The sequence below is a fragment of the Equus asinus genome, chromosome 26, assembly GCF_041296235.1.
Source record: "Equus asinus isolate D_3611 breed Donkey chromosome 26, EquAss-T2T_v2, whole genome shotgun sequence".
In the NCBI taxonomy this organism is placed as follows: domain Eukaryota; kingdom Metazoa; phylum Chordata; class Mammalia; order Perissodactyla; family Equidae; genus Equus; species Equus asinus.
In genome coordinates this window covers 41,683,959-41,703,980 of record NC_091815.1, presented here as the reverse complement: position 1 = coordinate 41,703,980, position 20,022 = coordinate 41,683,959, and the positions used below count along the sequence as shown (strand labels likewise).

Here is a 20,022-nt window from a genome sequence, read left to right as displayed (position 1 = left end):
CTCCCAATAAATTCAATGTGTACTTCACTGTCACTTCTTTGCTTTCAGGTTGTTGTGTAGTGGAAGATGGAGATGCACCTTCTGAACAGAGCCTTTCTGTACAAGGAGAGTCACAGGTCGGGACTCTTAGGGCAGGCTCATCTCCCCGGAAGTCCCAACCCTTTGAGATGGGTGGCCTGATCTTGAGAGAAGTTTTGCCCTTGGCTGAGCACCAGGGAACATATCTTGGGCAGGAAACATACACATGTCAGAAACAATTCTATCTCACTGCCAACCTTCAACAGGGGCAGCACATTATAGAGAAACCCTTCAGAAGTTATGTGGACAGAGCCTCGTTTATGAAGGACTGCACAGTCCCTGCATCAGGGAAGTCCCTTACATGTGAGGAGATTGGGAAGGACTTTTTAGCCAGCATGGAATTTATCCGTCAGTATCTCACTCACACTGGGGAGAAGCCAAATAATAGTGAGTGTGAGGCTGTGTTTCGCAGTGGAAAAAGTCATCACAACTGGGGAGAATGCAAGACAGCCTTCAGCTGCACGGACACACTTGTTCAGGACCAGAGAGTCCTTGCTGGAGACGGGCTTTATGAGTGCGGCAAATGTGGAAAAGCCTGTACCCGAAGATGTAACCTCATTCAGCACCAGAAAGTTCACAGTGGGGAAAGACCGTATGAGTGCAGTGAATGTGGAAAATTCTTTACTTACTACTCCAGCTTCATTATACATCGGAGAATTCACACTGGGGAAAGGCCTTATGAGTGTAGTGAATGTGGGAAATCCTTTAGTCAAAGCTCCAGCCTCATTCACCACAGGAGACTACATACTGGAGAAAGACCTTATGAGTGCAGTAAACGTGGGAAATCCTTTAAGCAGAGCTCTAGCTTCAGTTCACATCAGAAAGTCCATACAGGAGAAAGGCATTATGAGTGTGGAGAATGTGGCAAATCCTTTAGCCATAGCTCTAACCTCAGAACTGGAGAGTTCACACTGGAGAAAGACCTATTCAGTGCTGTGAATGTAGGAAATCCTTTAGCTGCAAATCTGACCTCATTCAACACCAGAGACTTCACACTGGAGAAAAGCCTTCCATGTACAGAGGATGTACAATTTCCTAATATAATTACACTGGAAGAGAGAACTTGTGAGGGAGCCATCTTCCTGAATTAAAGCCAATGCTTAAACAATCCACAGTGGAGAGATTCTCCTTAAGTTCCAGTTATGTGGGAATCTTTAAGGAGCTGTGTTACACTTTCTAACCTGCCCAGGGCCCTTGCCAGGTTTATGTCACTGCCAGTTTCTGTGGAAGACTTCATTGCACTTTTGCCACCTGCCGGGTCCACACAGTGTGCATCGGTTATCACCCCAGTGGGCTTAGGGAAGCTGACCTCTACCTCCTCCCCACTTGCTGGAGGAAATCTTGAATTCTGCTGCTTGTCAATAAGGACCACATTTTCAAGGACAACATGTCTGTTTCATGTGACACTTATCTTGGATTTTCCCAGCCCCCAAGTGGACAACCTGGGAGCTGCCTGCCTTGTGTTGCTTTGTTTTTGCAATAATAAAGGCATTATTGTTTAAGCCACCTTTGATCTTGGGGTTCTGTTCACTGCATGAGGTGATTTGGAAACAGTTGGGCTCCGCCAGCATTAAGGAGTGAACAGCTTTTGTGGGGCTCCAATGCTTTGTGTGTCTGAGAGAGAGCAGTATGATGGAAGAATATATCTCTCTTTTCAATTTTGGCCTAATTTACATTGTTTCTCAAGATCTCCTAGGAAAAACTGTAGGGTTTTGGGGTCCTAATTTGTGGACTGGGTGTCAGGATTTTTTGTGAGCTCAGAGAACAACCTGAAGAGCAGGAAGTTGTGACAACCTCCAGTGCTTCTGGGAACAACATGAATTATTTTCTTGTTCACACTGGGTATTATATAATACTCAGCAATGTTGAGGGGACTGTCTACCCCAGGTCCTACAAAGGAGCCATGTGTCCTGATGCTCCAAATTCACTAGGCTAGGGTCACTGTAAGACTACAGGGCCCTGGGGGAACCATAATTGGTACAGTAACACTGGAGTGGAGGAGACTGCAGTAAATGGAATGTGCCCCTCCTAAAGTTGTTCAAAAAATACTCCAGTGACTGTGACTGTGAAGGAACAGTGTTCACAGAAGTTCTCAGGACCTCCAAGCATATGTATGTTTTGTAATTGAGATAATTGTCAAAGAAAATAAAGCTATTGGTTTTGTGGATTCTCTTAGACTTTCTGGGGTATTCACCAAAAGGCCATTGCTACACAGGCCATAGATTGAAGTGAGATCCCTTAGTCCAGTGATGTGGCTCTGTGACCTAGCCAGCATTCCTGTTGACCCAGGTGGAAACAAACTTCATTGCTCATCAATATTTGCTACCACTAAGACAAGGCTGCTCCTCCAAGGCATTAGGAAAGAGAGTCAATATAGGATTGCCAAACCTGATTTTCTGAAAAGAGTATGAGATCTAGACTTTTCTTTTGAACCATTTTATAAAGCTTTTTTCAGGTATAGTTGACATGCAATATACTGCACCTATTTGAAGTGTACAATTTGTTTAATTTTGACATACATATATAAGCCCATGAAACCTCTTCCTAATCATGATAATGAACATTTCCATCACCCCTAATTTAACCTCATGCCATTTTATAAACTGTCCTTCTCCTCGGCAGACCTCTAGGCAATCATTGATTTACCTTCATTTGTAATAGATTAGTTTGTGTTTTCTAGAATTTTATGTGATTTGATTCATAAAATATTTATTTTTTTCTGGTTCCACTCATGGTTTTATGTATTTTGAGATTCTTCAATGATGTTTATATGACTAGTTCATTCTTTTTGTTTTGAGTAGTATCTTTTCTACAGAGATACCATTTGTTTATCCAATCGCATGTCTATGGGCATTTGGATAACTTCCAGTTTTGGCTATTGAAAATGGAGCTGCTGGAACATTTGTGTATGATACTCTTTATGTATGTATGTATGTATGTATGTTTCACCTCTCTTGTGTTAGTAACTCAAAGTACAATGCTTGAGTCATAGGATAGGTGAATGTTCAGGTTATTAAGAAACTTCTGAACTGTGATCTAAAATGGTTCTTCACTTTTGCGTACCCACGAGGAGTGTGTGAGAGTTCCAGTTCTTCCACATCCTTGGTAATTCTTGTTATGGTCAGTTATTTGAATTTACCCTTTTAATAAGCAAGCAGTAGTTTTAATTGCCTTTCCATAAGGATTCATGATTTGAGTATTTTTTTCATGTGTTTATTTGCCATCTGTACATCTTTTTTGGTAAAATATGTGTTCATATCTTTTGCCTGTTTTCTTTTATATGAATTGTGGCTCTTTCCCTTTTAACAAATAAACAGCTCATTTTTGTTTCTCAATTTTATTTGTGCTAGGCACAATGTAATGACCACATATATCATACACTTTTAAGTTTAATCTGAAAAATTCACATATTCTAAAGTCTAGACTTTCAAGAATAGAATTAATTAAATCCTGGTTTGTATTGTTTGCCAATTTCCCCGGTGTAAATACTCCCACCATGGCTGTTTTCTAACTGCCAACATGATATTACTGAACATGGAGTTGGGAAGAGTTGCCAGAAGCACACAGTTTTATTTCCACCATACTGCTTCTATAGCTGCAAATAACCTTGAGAACATAAATGATAATAAAACAAAGTAAAAGGATTATGAATGACAAGTTTTGAGTATTTATTTAATGGAGGTATAATTGATTTAACATATAAACTGGACAGATTTCAGATGTACATTTTGATGTTTTGGTACACACTTATACACCTGCAACCAGAAATTTCATTGAAAACATAAAAGATATTCTGTAAAATTGGCAATAATTCAGAAAATAGCCACAGACTGTCTCCCTGCCACAAATTCAGGGCTGGATCTCAAAGAGCACATCTCACCAGCTGAATTGCACAGCTGTCCGCAGGCATCCAGCAGGGGTTGCAAGCGTTGGTGTTAAATTTATCCTCATATGTATTTGAAGGAAAATTTCCAAGTAAATTTCAATATGAAATAAAAGCAAAAGGAATTTTTTGGCAGAAGTCCTAGTAGGCAAAATAACAATTTAAACAATTAAGAGAAAATAAAATGAAAAAGGGCCAGAAATAATTTTGAAGATGTATCAAAAAATAGATTTAACATACAAGTTAGCTAGATGCATTGACTTGAAATGAGAAGCAGCCAATTTCATTTACATCTGAGACACCACAATAGATATTTAAGAATCCCACGGGGCATAGCATCTCATGGTAGATTACTGCTACCATGATGCCATCTATTAAGGCTCCCATACCTCACATCATTGAGATAAACAAGGCCATTCAATCTTCACTGGCAAATACTTTGCTGTTGTAAATGTTCTCTTCAGTGCCTATTTCAACAGCCTCTCAATCATTTTCACCTTCAAAGGTGAATTCAGTTATTCACCTTCGAAGAAACACAATACACCTTCACTCAGTTGCCCATGGGATACCACAAAAGTTCAGCCATGACACACAACCTCTACTGGCAAGAACTTAGTTGGATCCAGCTGTCCCCAGGCACCCAAACATGGCACTACAGTGATGACATCCTCCTGCGAGGGGATTCACTAGACACTCACACAGGACATGGAAACACTCATCATTGCACTTAGAGCAGGTGGGCTATTTCCCACCTAAGCTTCAGGGTCATGCCACCTCAGTGAAATTCTTAGGTTCACCTAGCGTGCCTAAGGACCACTCTATTCCTGATATAGTTAAAAGGCAATTTCCAGTTTTGTCAGCTTCAATCAATCTCAAGCAGGCCAAACCTATTGGGTCTTTTTGGCTTCTAGAGGCAACATGTTCTCCAGCTACAAATACTGCTAAGGCTTATTTATGCACTCAGCCACTAATTGGCCCACTTTGGGACCTCTACAACAGAAAGCCCTAGATTCAGTTTAGACGGCTATACAACAAGCACTTCTTTTAGTGCCTCCTGGCGACTCCATGGTGGAAGCTCTGATGACCACCTCCTATGCTTCCTAGAGTCTCTGGACCACCCACGATGGCAATAAGTTACCCAGGGGCTTCTGGTGCAAAAAGCTGCCTTTTTTGACTCCGCGTTACATGCCCTTAGATCAACAACCAATGGCTGCAGGCTGAGCCCTCTTGGAAATGGAGGCTCTCCCAGGACCTGAATCTGTGACACTCTGCACCCAGGTACTCATTATTTCCTGGGTCATGAAAGCAACACCCCATGAGCTCAGCATGACCACCAAGGCCTTGATACAGGAGGGGGCCAAATCTGGACTCTGATGTATCCCACCTGAAGGAAGAGGTAGCCTCCCTTGGCCTCCATCTCTTTCCTGATGCCACGGTCCTGAAGGAGGGTAGCCCTCTCCTGGACCCTTAACTACCTGGGGATACCCTTGGGATCAACTAAGTGAACAGCAAAGGGAGAAAACATACTTTCTTGACAGTAATGCCGCGAGTACAAATGATGGAGTTCTCTGGACGGCTGCTGCCTTTCTTCCTCTGAAAAGGACCCCATCCCTGACAAAGGCTGAGACCCAAGGGTCAGCACAAGTGGCCTAACTCCAGGCAGTTATCTTAGCTTTGGAGGATGCCCTGGCCAACACAACCCTAATTACACTTCTTCACAGATTCCTGTGCCATTGCCGATTCTAGTTCTTTGATGCAGCCAGTGGAAACAAAAATTTCTTATTTGAGAAATTGAAATGTTGTAGTTTCTAATACTGATAAGCATATACAAATATATATATACAATAAAAAATAAAATAAAAGTCATGTGACACAACCACCTTGCTTGTAGATTTATTTTTAATAAAAATTAAAACATGAGTTGCAGAAATACCTCTATACAAATATTCGGAACAACAACAGCTTTTTTCATAATGGCCAGGATCCTTAGGGGGAGGAAATATCAATGCTCGTCTACTTGTGAATGGGTAATAATTTGTGGTAGATTCATAAAATGGAATATGATTGATTAATATAAAAGAATAAACTACTGACACAAACAAAAACATGGTTGCTTATTAAAAACATTCTGCTAAGTGAAAGCAGAGACAGATGACTATGTGGTATGATTCAATTCGTAAGAAAAGCTTGAAATGGCCAAAATATACTGCCAATGCATATCAGTGGTTGCTCAGGTTGAAGCTGGGAGGAAGGGATGGACTGCAAAGGGCACAGGAAATTTATGGGCTGATGGAAGTCTTTTCCATCATGATTGTCATGTTGGGTACATGATGATACTACACATTTGTACACTCATCAAAGTGTGCACCTAAAATGGTGAATTTTATTGTGTGTAAACTATACCTCATTAAATCTGTTTAAAGACATAAATGATTTGTCCACAGAGAAATAAATGAATGAATTAATAAAGCAGGGAGAAGGAATATGTACACTTTACTGTAGAAAGCTAAGTAAAATGTACACAGTTTGATGGAGTTAGAAAATCGTGAATTTAGTGAAAGACTGATGAAGAACACTATTTTTTCCTACTTTCAGAGGCTCTTCTAATATATAATTATAAAGGAAAAAATGGTAACTTTTATGAAAAGAGACCAGATGAAATCACTGTAGCAAAGTGAACCAAGTTGTCATCACCAATATTGAGATGCAGACATCATGTGCCCCCTGATAAGATGCACTGAGAAGAACGAAGAAACACTTCTGTGGTATCCATGCCACCAAAATGCATAAACTTAATAATCATGAGGAAACCCACTCCTCATCAACTGAAGGTAATGTCACAAAACAATTAGCGAGCATTTTTAAAAAATAGTAAGAAAATGGTACTCAAAGGAAGAGTGAGAAACTGTGTCAAATCAATGGAAAATAAAGACAAATGAAAAACAAATGCAATTCTTGATATTGGATTTGGTTTGGGACTGGGAAAATTAGTCATCGAGTACATTAATAGGACAACTGAAAATGGTATGTGAATTTCATACTTTTACTGTACCATTATTAAATTTCCTGACTTTGATTGTTGTAGTCAGATTATGTAAGATGTCCATTTATTTAGAAAATACTAGCATATTCACTGGTCAAGGGATATAATGTTCACAACTTACACTTAAGGTGTTCAAAAAAGTATATATATTTTTTGAGAGATTAAATGAAGGATAGAAGGGATTTTCCTTAATCTTATAAATAACTTTAAAAAAATCCTATCGGGGCGGGCCCCGTGGCCTAGTGGTTAAGTTCGTGCGCTCCGCTGCAGGCGGCCCAGTGTTCCGTTGGTTCGAATCCTGGGTGCGGACACGGCACTGCTCATCAAACCACGCTGAGGCAGCGTCCCACATGCCACAACTGGAAGGACCCACGACGAAGAATATACAACTATGTCCTGGGGGGCTTTGGGGAGAAGAAGGAAAAAAAAATAAAATCTTTAAAAAAAATAACTCCTATCGCAAGGACCATGCCTCATGATCCATTGTTAAAATATGTCTATGATGTGTTAATTTGATTTTGGTAATTATTTCACTATGTATATGTATATTAAATCATCACGCTGTCCACTTTAATATATACAATTTTATTTGTCAGTTGTACTTCAGTAAAATTATTTTTTAGTCTGATGGCTCCGAGTAGATGAACCTGCAGAGACAGGAGGCAGAACGGTCGCTGCCAGGGCCTGGGGGGAGGGGGAAATGGGGAGAAACTGCTTGATGGGTACAGAGCTTTACTTTGGAATGATGGACATGTTTTGGAACAAGTGTGAAATTACTAAACGCCATTGAATTGTTCACTTTAAAATGGTTGATTTTATGTGATGTGAATTTCACCTCAATAAATTGTTGTATAAAAAATTTTTAATATACCTATGCGATTAAAAATAAAGGAGGATAGCTACTCTCTGCACTCTTATTCAGTATTATGTTGGAGGTCCTATTTCATGCAATAAGGCAAGATAATGAATACATAATAATTCGAAATGAAGACACAAAGCTGCTCTCCTGCACCACCTAAGGTGTTGCCTCAAATGTCGTCTAAACTGAGTCCAAACATGGAACCCAATTTACCGCTTTAACCCATCACAGACCTCTGAACTGTTCATCACTTGACACTGTTCTTATTTTCTTATTTGCATGGGACCATCATCTTCTATCATACTATGCACCTCAGACGCGTTGCTTATTGTCTTTTTTCATCAACTACACTGTACATTCATGAGGGCAAGTTTCTTTTATGTTTTGTGCTCTGATATTTCCATGTGCTTAGAAGCGTGCCTAATACAAATAAAGTACACAATAAATATGTATACAATTATGACAACACAGCTTTCCTGTTCCTTTTCCCAGCTCTTGATACACATTCTAACTCTACTCATTCACTGTCTTTTCCTTCAATTTCACTACCCTCAGCGCTCTCATGAAGGGGAAGGAATTATATTTTGGAACAAAGCCTTCGAACTGACTAAGAATCCTGGAAAGCCATTTGATTTAGCTTCCTCCTCTCCGTTAATTAGATCTCGGGATCCTCTCCTCACATTCCACTGGGATTATTTGTTTATTTCAAAAGTAAACTCTCCCACATCGTTCTCCCACCCCAGTTGGATAGCTTTGTGAATCATTTTTAGTAATTTGCTTTCAGCGGTTTGCACAATTCACAAATGTTTTTCAGAGATAATCCCCGGTCCCCATGCAGACACTGTCACTGCACTTACAGGTGAAATGATGATCACTCCCCAGCAGGGAGGTGAGATCATGGAACCCAAACCTTTATCTCAGGTTCATCTGTCCTGTTTAGACACTTGCACAGGTGCTGCCACAGCAGTCCCTGTCCTGGGAGCACAGCCAAACTTGGTAAAGAGCTCTTCTTTTCAGGTAAGTTTCAGGTTCTTAGAAAGCATGGATCAGGAAATCTAGTATTAACCATTCTTTTTAAAAACTGGCTTTCTGAGGTTAGAGCACAAAAACCTTAGATAGACTATACAACCCCCACTCTCTGAGAGCAGAGCTACTTCCCGTATTTCCACAGGACCTCTATATCAGGGGAAATTATGAGTCATTATTGCCTGTGAATCACTGCAGGACTTGAGAGGATGGAGTGATCCATAACTCCAGCAATGCCGAGATCCTGAGGCTTCCTGGTTTATGTAAATGCTTAATAGATAGGTAGATGTACACAGATGACATAGATAGATAGACAGACAGACAGACAGACAGACAGACATAAGCACATACAAACAGGAAAGACATTTGCTGAAGGAACCAGAGGCACATCGTCACCCTGGTCCATCTCTTTCGGGGATCTGCCTATCATCTCTGTCTCCTCTCAGTTATACTCTGAAATTCTCCCACTTGCCCCTCACTGAACACACTCACCCTCACAGCCTACTCTCTAAAGACTTCAGCACACAGGATGCAGTGAATTTTAAAATAGAGAAGGTGAGCTCCCACACTGAGTAGACACCTGGGCTTTATGTGATAGTGATGTGTGTGTGCACAGTGTTGTGTTTTTGTTTTGTTTTGGGCTGGGGACATGTTGTGTTAAATGGAGTTTTTAATAATGTGTTTATAAATTTCAATTATCGGTAGAAAACTGTTAACTACTTCTTTCATTTAGACCAATGAAAGTATCATATATCCCCCTTTTGGGGGGTTATGGAATAAAGGAGTAATCAGGATTGTTCATAGTTGCAAAATACACATTACCCTGGAATGTACCCAGCGTTTAAACTTTTTAAAGGCCTTGTTGATCTCATTCACATACTAGTCTGACTCTCTTTCTATTCTCCAAGGATCTCAGCGCCCTTGTGGACTGATCTATTCCTGTATCTGTAATCATCTATCCATCCATCCATTCATCCATCCATCCATCCACCCACCAACCTACCTACGTATCTTTACTTTTTGTATCTTTAATCTTACGTAAATTGTAAATCTAAGTCATGCTGATACAAGCAAACCTCTCTAAATATTTAGTAAACTCTTAGAAATGTTATACTATTAAGGAATGATTGTTTGCATTTACCTTTGATGAATATACCATAAAGCTAAGTGAAAATATCCTTGTCTTTCAAAGATACTGACGCATTTAGGGATGCAGTGATTGGTGTAGGGGATTTATTTTAACAAGAAAAGTTGTTGAACTTCTGTTGAAATTGGGTAAGATTATACATGAAATCACTTTTGCTGGGGGTGGTGCTATTGAAGCTGTGTGCTGGGTTCACGTGATTCATTATATTATCTTTTTCAATGTTGCAGATGCTTGGTAAATTCCATAATAACTTTAAAAAAGGTTCTTATATTAATAATTACCAAATGTTGACAGTTTGTTCTCTTCTACAACAATATTCTTTTAATCTCTAAATTAACAAAATATCTTATTTTGTAACACTTAACATGACAATTTCAGAAAGTATTACAATGAAGTCTCATAATATTACTGTCTTCCTCATTACTTTCCTAAGACAGGATAACAATTTAAATGCACTCATTATCAGAAGACCTAAGTCAAAGGCGTGCAGTCCACCCGGCAGGCAGCACTGTGATCTGGAGAAGGTCAGACCCACCGAAGCAGTTGTTGTTCCCAACGTCTGACCATTTTTTCACTTGTGTTACCAGGTCATCAGATCTGGATTGTTGTCTGAAATATCCCCCATACTTAGAGTTACAAATATTATAGTTGAAACCACATGCAGGCGAGCAAGAGATGTCTACAGTTCAGGAGAAGCATCTGCTCTCTCACTCTCTGATTTCAGTAATGAGTAAAGATGCAGTAGATAAAGGGGATACTACCTAATTTGCAACATATATTTCCTAAAGAAATTACTGACTTTTAGTTTTTGTTTCTTTTCTTTCCTTTTTTTGTTTTTGTTAAATCTTTTGTACTTTAAAATTGTTCAGAAACCACAGCAAACCACAGTGTTGGAGACCACCATTTTAGCAAATAAAGTTCTGGCATAGTCAATCAAAATGACAATATAATCCCAGATGTATTTATGGGCATTCATGAAATCATAGTGTTGATACTCTGAGGTAATGTAGTTGCATAAATGCTACTCTACAATGAAATTAATTTTTATTTATATTAATAAGGGTTTAGAAGATACACAAATGGAAATTTTAAAAATCAACACTTTACAGATTTTCTCTCTATAACTACTATATATATTTTTTTAAGATTGGCACCTGAGCTAACAACTGTTGCCAATCTTCTTTTTTTTCCTGATTTTTCTCCCCAAATCGCCCCAGTACATAGTTGTATGTTTTAGTTGTGAGTCCTTCTAGTTGTGGCATGTGGGACGCCGCCTCAGCGTGGCCTGACTAGCGGGGCTGTGTCCGCGCCCAGGATTCGAACTGGTGAAACCCCAGGCCACCTGAAGCAAGTGCGTGAAATTAACCACTCGGCCATGGGGCTGGTCCCTATAAATACTATATTTGAGAATATGAAGGGAAATGTTTTATGACAGCTGGACCTGATTATGCAAATAAACTGTACCATTTTTTAAATGTGGAAGAAATAGTGAAAGAAAATGAAGAACTTAAAAGCATATCTAAATAAATGCAGAGAGAAACCGTGGTTCTTCATGGGAAGCCCCAATATAATAAAGAACTCAATCATCTTAATACGAGATTATGCAATGTAACTTAGAATGAAATGTTTACATTTCTAAATACCCTCTACTGATGAAAAGGAAGTAAAACAAATAAAATTATATTTAATGGGAGGATAGTATTACAAGATTTTTTTAAATTTCATATATAACTTGGATTTAGCAAAAAATCAGATATTAAAATCAATCATATTTTATAGGTAGTCTAGAAAGAATAGTGCGAAGTATTTGATCATGTGTGTGTGTGTTTGTGTGTGTGTGTTCAGGGCATTGGTAGAGGGAAAGAGGAAGGCAAAGGGGAGAGACTGAGAGGGAGATAGGAAACTGATTAAATGAATAGTTATGAAAATATTAGGAATTCAGTGTATGAGTGAAATGAAGTTAAAAATATATGGACACTGTTGAAAAACAGAGCTAAAACTCATCTGCATGCCGTTTAGACAAATACATGTATTCACATGCTTGTATAATCACAAAAACTAAAAGCTAATTCTTAAACCATATAGGAATATATGTTTTTAAAATATGAATTGTGACAAATACTTAGTAAGCAATTCAAAAAGTGGTAACTATGAAATGTTTCAAGTGTATTAACAGTTTGAAAAATTTAAACGTTATATAATGGTGCTTTAAAGAATAAGAGAATAAAGTTATATGAGACAACAAACTGTGAACACTTGATATTTATGGAAGTAAAAACATTTTTAATGTTATTGTGAAATTTATCGAACATCTACAAAATTGAAAAGGATAATATAATGAACCGCCACACAGCTATGTAGTTAGCCCATCACATAGCTTCAGTAGATCAACCCATAGCAAAACTTATTTTGTATATAATCCTCCTCATTTGGGCTTCCATCAACTTCTCTTGTTAAAGCAAAGCCCAGAAGCCATATCACTGCATCCCTAAATATTTCAGTGAGTATCTTTGATGTATCAAAGCTAAATATAAACAATAATTCCTTAATATCATTAAAGTTCTCAGGCTTTACTAAATATTAGGGAGTTTTTTGTTTGCTTTTGCTTTGGTGAGGAAAATTGGCCCTCAGCTAACATCTGTGCCAATCTTCCTCCATTTTGTATGGTGGTTGCCACCACAGCATGGCTTGATGAGTGGTGTAGGTTTGTGCCTGGGGTCAAACACATGAACCCTGGGCCGCTGAAGTAGAGTGTGCTGAACTTAACCACTACACCACTGGGCTGGCCCCTTAGTTTTTTAAAATTAACGTTCAAATAATTTTTCTCCCATTGCATCACATTTCTATGTCTCTTGATTTTATTATACTCTACAGATACGTGCCCTCTTTTATTGCAAAATATTTCGTTTTATAAAATATATCACATATCTTGTAGAATAGGCCATCTTGTCTTTTGGCTGACTATGTCATCATGGCCTCTTTTAACAAAAATCTTCTATGCTCTATATTCCTGTAAATGTATAGATGGAATCTGATTCATATTTTATATTTGGATAGGATTTTTCATATGTGGCCATGCCTACATATTTTTACATCATATTGAAAGACAAGTTTCTCCTTGTTTCTCTTTTCATGATGAAAAAATGAACGTGATCAGTAAGTGCATGTATTGTCAGCCTGATCCATCCACAGGACACTCACCATCGCTTGTCAGCTGAGGAGTCTGACAGCCATCAGTGAATATTGCCTACACCTTCCATACAAGGATGTTCTAGTTCAGTCCTCCCTTTTCCTCTATTAAGTGAAAAACTCCTACAAAAAAGAAAGTTACCCGAGGAACATTAACATGGAACCAGAAAGTGTCTGGATTCCTTCCCTTTAGTATCCGTATTTTACAGTGATACGATTCGGTACTATACACACGTGTTTTAAATTATTGCACATATTATTTCATGATGGCATGTCCCACACTTTGACACTGAGAATCCTCTACAGTAGCTCTTGTGTCCTAATGACATTATTTTATAAAATACCTTTTGTATAATTATATTTAGCCAAAATATTTATGTAGTTCTAAAAAAATAGCAAAATACATTCAGAGCAGTCAACTCTTACATGGTCTCTCTTCACCTTGTTCTTTCTTCCCTCAACGGTTCCTATTTTTATAAATGTTTTTTAATGTGCTATTTCAATTTATACATACATGTATATATATATACATATAAACATAGAAAAACTCATATATACATATTAATCTTTCTCTCATTCTTAGGAAAATACAGCTAACACTACGTGATGTTATGCCACTTTTCTCTTTACTAAACACTATGTCCTAGCCTTGTGGTGGGGGAGAGAACTCCTTCGTCACGTCCGTAGCTGCCAAGTGACTCATCAGGAGGATGCGCCATGATGAATTCAATCAATCTCCCGTCGATTGACATTGTATTGGCTCCAATCTTTGTTATCACAGATAGACCTGCTCTTGATGTTCATATTGAGTTGAAATAATGTGGGCAAAGAAATTTTCTGAGTGTAATGATGGTGATCCAATTTGTTTTCCAGTCCCTAGAATCCTTTGATTCAAATACGATCAACTTCCCACATTTATTCTGTAGTAGTTTTCTGGAGCTGCCATAACAAATATCATAGACTGGGTAGCTTAAACAACAGAAATTTATTTTCTCACAATTCTGGAAGCTAGAAGTCCATGATCAAGACGTTGGCAAGGGTTGGTTTCTTCTGAGGCCTCTCTCTTTGGCTTGTAGATGGCCTTCTGATGTCCTGAGGGTTAGGACTTCAACACATGAATTTTGGGAGGACACAGTTCAGCGCATAAAACACTCTAAGTTGATGAAATGGTTTCTGCTAGTATAAGTTTGGGTCTTATTGTCCTCACTCAGATTGGAGCTGGGATCCTTGGAAATTCTTCACTCCTTTGTCTTTCTATCTTTGCCTTGCTCACTGGGAACATGTTGAGAACACTGACTTGATCCTTAATCAGCTTGTCTTAGCCAACAACTTGGTTCTTTTCCACAAAGGGGTCCCGCAGACAATGGCAGCTTTTGGATGGAAATATTTCCTTAGTGATGCTGGATGTAAATGTGTCTTCTCTTTTCACAGAGTTTCCAGAGGGGTGTCCCTAAGCTCTACCTGCCTCCTCAGTGTTTTCCAGGACATTAAGCTTTGCCCCAGCATCTCTAGGTGGATGGAGCTCAGAATGAGACCCCCGAAGTGCATTGGATTCTGTTGTTTCCTCTGTTGGATCCTGCCTCTTGTGTTAAATACCTTTATTGCTATCAGTGTCACTGGCCCAAGGAAGAGCAAAGACACGAGTATGGAGAAAATTTATGGATACTGTGTATCCCCCATTCCAGACAGATTTTTACTGTTACTACATGTAGGCATATTCTTCTCTATTGATGTAATATGTTTGGGTCTCATGGTCTTAGCAAGTGGCTCCATGGTCCTTGTCCCACACAGGCACAAGCAGCAAGTCCAACACATGCACAGCAACACCCTTTCCCCCAGAACTTCCATGATGCCAGAGCCACACACACCATCCTGCTCCTGGTGAGTGCCTTTGTCTCCTTTTCCTCTCTCTTCCGTTTTGACACTTTCTTCATCCCTGATCATAAACCCAAGCCAGAGGCTGGTGAACACTTCCATGCTGGTGTCTTCGTGTTTCCCAACATTCAGCACCTTTGTGCTCATCACCAGTGAAACACGTGCCTCTGGGTTCTGCTGTGGAAGCTGGGCAAGGAAAACTGTTTTCACAATCTGGTTAAACATCTATATGTCTTCTAACTGTGCAGTTGGATCAGTTATCAATCATTTTTCAAAAATTTCCAGTGAAACGTATGTGTCTGAAATCAGGCTAGAACTTTGTTATTCTGCAATAAATAAAAGGAATTATATCCCTGCCCTTCCACAGCTCAGAGTGGAACCATTAATGATCCCTCCACACGAGTAGACAAAGTTAATCTGTCTCATTGCACTGTGCTATGGAATCTGGACATATGTGAGATGATAGAAAGCAGACAAATGTCAACTGGGGAGAAGGAATTAAGTTCCATTGTGTATTTGTTTTTCTTCTTTTCAATTGTTAGATTAAAAAATATATAATTTTTTTAAACCAGAGTGGAGTCTAGCTGTTTTAGGCAGATGGAAAATTGCCTGAATTGACTCCTTGATGAGAAGGCATGTAGAGCGCCCAAAGAAGTTTAGAAATCCAGTATTTTAGGAGTATTGACAGTGAGGGGAGAGTGGCAGGCAGAGAATGAGGAAGGTGCTTCTGTCAGACACTGTAGTACAGGTGAAGAACTAGAAACTGCATCCTGAGAATAATGACAGGCTAGTGGCTGGGTTCAGTCAGGAGGGTGACATCATCAGCTCTGCTTCTTGTAAGTGATTTACAGAGTCATTTGGAATGAATTAAATTATTTTATAAAAACTCATATTTTCTAAATGTTTCAATTGTGTAACAAATGTTTCAAATGTTAGTTACAATTTAAAGATGATGTATTTTCATTTTGCAATGATCAACTTACATTAACTTTATATATTTACTCCTCATCCCTATCACTGAAGAGAAAACATTACAAAACTTAAATTCCATTTTTCTATTATGCTTCATTTTTAAATCCACAGTAAAAGCTGGTTGTATTCAGTAATTTCTTATGTTCTAGTCGAGGGTTTCTTACCCTCAGCATGAGCAAGCAGTCTACAAGCAGCACGCTGTGTTGGCTTTCCACTCTACCACACATTTTGCTGGTAGGGAGACAACCACACAAATGGATGTAGAGACTATTACTTATGCAGACAGCATAAGAAAGGCCAGCATGATGTCACCTCCCCATGACCCTTGTACCACAGGATGACACTTAACCAAAGAGACCAGATGATGGTGGTCTGATGAACAAATGAGCAATGGAGTGATCTGTCATTGAGGAGTCCATTCTAGACTACAGCTGTGTGGTTTTCCAGGCTGCAGCTCTAAATAAGGGAAGGCACCCAGGGAGGCAGAGAAGGAACTGCCCCATGGCATCCACAAGAAAGGGATGTGGGTGAGAAATGGCCTGTGACAGCTCCTTCCAAGAATGCTGATCTTGCCATGTTCCTGGAAGGGTCACAAGGTTTTCCACCAGCACTTAGATCAGACTGCAATTGAGTCTCTCCTGCATGGCCCAAGTGGATCTGTACAAGGTTGTCAGGACCCCATGGCAGAACCATCCCCTCCAGACACCATAGACATTTGGGGCTGCATCATCCTTTGTTTAGAGAAGCTCTCCTGTGCCTTACAGAGTGTTGAGCAGCATCCCTGGCCTCTACCCACTAGATCCCAGAAACACCATCACTCAGTTGCAGCAGTGAAAGTTATCTTTGGGCATTGTCAAATGGCCCCTGGGAAGGCAAGACTGCCTCAGGTTGAGAACACTAGCTCAAGTTGTTTAAGGTTACTCATGTTTTCTAGTGGATTTTTAATAGGATATAATTTTCATAAAATAGTAATTTTCTGCTAGTTTTTTGTAGTTCATTGATATAGCCCTGGAACTGGATTCCACAGCCTCATAATGTTCAAGTTGTATTTACTGCACCAAAAGTATAATAATTTATTTAAGTTTATCCATTCTACTTTAATAAAAAGGCTCATTTATTCTGTAAGCATGTATATGCTCATGTTTACAGACTCTTTTCTAAGGGGATCTTATTTGCATTACCCCAATTCTCTTAAGATTTGCAAAGACAATAAACTTTTTCTCAAATGTAAGGGCAGACCCATAATGAAACCAAATCAGGTGAACAAAATTATTGGCTCTGGCTATTATAAATAATTTAGTGAATATCCAATTAAAACGCATAACTTGTTTAATGAAATTAGGTTTCCCAATTTTTCATTTTAGTTTAAGTTAAAATAATTAACAGCTAACAGTTCTCCAAGAGAATTCATCCTTATTTTTTTATGATCAACTTTTATTAACCAAATTTAAAATTTTTTTGCCTGTCACTTAAATGCAAACTTAGAAATTACTTTAGATTATATTTTTCTTCTATTTCCATTTTTCCCTCAGAGTAAGCTTTATTTATCTTCATTTATCCAACAATAATCCTCTTTTTACTTCCAGAATGTTACTATAATTTTATAATTTTTAGGAGAGAGCAGTATTTTATGGAAATGGCATGTAATTTATCTACATAACTCCTTGAATTGCATTTTATTTCCAGAGAAAGTAAGACCTTATTTGTTGCATAAATTCTTATCTTTCCAGATCCCTGGCCTCATGCCCCATCTTTCTCAGTTATTTTACCACATCTGAATCTCTGACCCATTGACTCACTATGATCCCATCCTTAGTCACTCAAATGCTTCTAGAGAAAGTTGAGATTCAAGGTTTCCTCATTATAATGAATCTCTTAAAAAGAGATCCAAGGGCCTTCCTCCCTCACTTTTTGGAATTTGGCTAATCATATCTCAAGTCTGTTGAATATAAATTCTCTGCCTCAGCTCCCACCATGCTAGACCATTTGAATAATTATAATTAAAAAACTCAGGGGCTGGCCCCGTGGCCGAGTGGTTAAGTTCGCGTGCTCCGCTGCAGGCAGCCCAGTGTTTCGTTGGTTCAAATCCTGGGCGCGGACATGGCACTGCTCATCAAACCACACTGAGGCGGTGTCCCACATGTCACAGCTAGAAGGACCCACAACGAAGAATGTACAACTATGTATCGGAGGGCTTTGGGGAGAAAAAGGGAAAAATAAAATCTTTAAAAAAAAAAAACTCAGAAGGAGGCCTGAGCTGATGGAGGAGCACCTTTATAATTAAATGATATGATTTTGTAATAATTCACTGGACATATCAGTACCTAAACTGGGCTTGAATAGTATTGGTGACCAAAATTTGCAGGATACAATTTTATTGGCAAATAGCTAACAGAAAATCCAAGTGTTTTCCATTAATTTCATCCAACGATGGTTGGGGTTGGGGTGGCAATTTCCAGAACTGGTTTGAAAGGGCAGTGTGGAGAAAAAGAAGAGCCCGGTGCAGAGCCGAGGTAAAAGCATGAATGCTGGTAGGTTATCTGGGATGTGTTAGTGAGCTGGTTTTCACTTGGAAAATTGGGGCTGAATCCCACTAAGAACATACAGGTTGCCACATAGAATTGGCCCAGGGACCAGCCTGTGGCGGAGTGCTTAAATTCACGTGCACTGCTTTGGCAGCCCAGGGCTTCACAGGTTCGGATCCTGGGCACAGACCTAGCATTGCTCATCAGGCCATCCTGAGGCAACATCCCACATAGCACAACTAGAAGAACCTACATGCTTAGATTTTGCAGGTTAAATAGAGGCTTTACAGTTTTCCCTGACACACCAAATGCCTGACAACTTAAAAAGTAAATTGAGGGCCGGCCTGGTGGCGCAGCAGTTAAGTTCACACATTCCGCTTCTTGGTGGCCTGGGGTTCGATGGCCAGATCCGGGGTGCAGACATGGCACTGCTTGGCACGCCATGCTGCGGTAGGCGTCCCAGGTATAAAGTAGAGGAAGATGTGCATGATGTTAGCTCAGAGCCAGGCTTCCTCAGCAAAAAAGAGGAGGACTGGCAGTAGTTAGCTGAGGGTTAATCTTCCTCAAAAAAAAAAAAAAAGAGAGATTTTTAAAAAAAAGTAAATTGACCAGTTGTTTGACCAGCAAAACAGGTTTATTCTTTTTGGGAACAATCAGAAGACTTGCAACTCTGGATACACAGGCTATGGCCGACAATAGGCAAATCCAGAGAAACAAAGGAAAGGGCTTGCCTTCATACAGGAAAAGGGGGAGTTGGGAAGGGGGCTGTAATAAACAAGGAATCCATTGGAGCAGACCAGGAGTCCAAAGTGTAGAGGTTTCCCATTGGTTGGGTTCCTCCAATCTTCTACTGGCTAGGCTGTTGCCAGGCAGGGGAGAGAAATCTTCCTTCCTCCTGCTGGGCGGTAAAGTAGGAAAGCCCTCCTGTCAGAAAAGCAAGCCTACCTCTCTCCCTGTTTGCAGAGAGTTCCCCTGCAGGCCTTCTGAACTCCAACTTAGTGGAGGTTTCTCTTATTAATTTCACATGCCATGACAGTGTGGGGTACTGGTCTTGGCCACGCCAAGATATGTCTCTTTGGCATGAGGATTATTGGGCTGGTTGCTTTTAATAAACTGGGACAGAAAGGAGGCTCTGAGGAGTGGAACTTGCTTACCCTTTGTTAAGAGACATTTACATAGTAAAGGAAATCTCCATCTGTAAACGTCCCTCCCTCTCTGTACCAGGAAGAAGAGGGGGATGACCTTATCTCTAGAAACTCTTAATCAATGGGGAAGGCAAGGATTTAAATCTGCATTTTGTTTACTGTACTTGCGTGGTAATCTCCCATGATTGACTCCCCCTCCACCCCCAATATCCTTCTTTGTCTTTAGCTGAGATGATATTTAAGGTGGGGGCTTCAGCCATTTTGGGGAGTTGCTCAGCTT

General features: G+C 39.5%; 1 protein-coding gene across 8 annotated transcripts in view; it reads left to right on the top strand.

The window, feature by feature from the left end:
• Positions 1 to 1,584, top strand: part of LOC106846658 (zinc finger protein 256-like) — a 52,499-nt gene extending 50,915 nt beyond the window's left edge. For all 8 annotated transcript variants that reach the window (XM_070498687.1, XM_070498686.1, XM_070498685.1 and 5 more), the window contains one exon: positions 49 to 1,584. The gene's annotated coding sequence lies outside the window, so the exon portion shown is untranslated. The remainder of the gene's footprint in view (positions 1 to 48) is intronic.
• The last annotated feature ends 18,438 nt before the right edge of the window (positions 1,585 to 20,022 follow it).